Below are 1,134 nucleotides of genomic sequence, written 5' to 3'. Positions count from 1 at the left end.
TTTTTCCCTATTTAAAAAAATACATTAAAAAGACAAAAAGTTTTAGCATGAGGTTGCTTTCTGTAACAACTCAAAGCTGTAACCCTGTTATAGTGCCAGATCCAAGTCTCTCCCGTGATGCTAGAAGATTTTATTTTTCTCTGTTTTCACCAACATGGAGTTTGTGGGGGTGAGTCCAGTTATACATAAAAGGGTTTACAGATTGTTGGTTTAAAATTATGGATTCCAATTATTTTGAATCACAGAATAGTTTGGGTTTTTTTATTTCTGTAATCATTCATGAAAGACTTATTAATATTTCTTCTTCCCTTTTTTTTCCATTTGCTAAAGTTGAAACTAACAGTGGGAATTTGGGACATGTTATCCCATTCTTCCAACTAGGACCTGCTTATTAAATTATCTGACAGAAGAGATTTGGCTTCCTTCCCCAAAGTAAAGATCCCTTGATCAGAAAGGAAAAATACAGTATTTTGAGAAGCTATAGCTACAAAATGCTTGAGATGCAGATGTCAGAATCATTTTACTCAAGACTCCAATACTGCTTAAAGGAATACTGTATGACTTAGCCTTACTTATGAGTAGATAATACTGTTTGACTTTATATACAGTCTAGAAATCACAAATCAATGAATTAATTCCTCTCATAAATCACCCATCTTAAACTTATGAAGAAACAATGAACTAGTCAATGGCCTGAATAAGGCAATAAGTTACCAGGCTGGATGGGTGCATTTTAGTATTTTATCTATTCATTTTCTTGCTCGGGGCTGGTAGGTTGGATTATGAACAGTTACAAGCAAATGATCTGGTAGGTGTTTGATTCATTTGAGCCAAACCAATTTCTGAATGTAAAGGAAGAAATAATGAGCATGGGTAAGGCAAAAAGGATGAATAGTAGCATCTGAGAAAGAATTCAAGAAATGCAATAACAGAAAGACACGGGTGACATTTTGTGACTCGTTGAATAGTAGAACCAATGTGACATCCACAGTAAGAAACTCTAGGAGCAAATGTGCACCATTTACTCTCAAAGAAAAGGTTTTACATAGGCAAACATGTCAGAAACTATATTTAAATCAGTGACTTCATATAACAATAAAAAAGATAGAACCTACTGAGTAGGACAATGGATGT

This window comes from Myotis davidii, unplaced genomic scaffold (genome assembly GCF_000327345.1).
Source record: "Myotis davidii unplaced genomic scaffold, ASM32734v1 scaffold268, whole genome shotgun sequence".
Classification (NCBI taxonomy): Eukaryota; Metazoa; Chordata; class Mammalia; order Chiroptera; family Vespertilionidae; genus Myotis; species Myotis davidii.
This window is presented reverse-complemented; position numbering follows the sequence as displayed.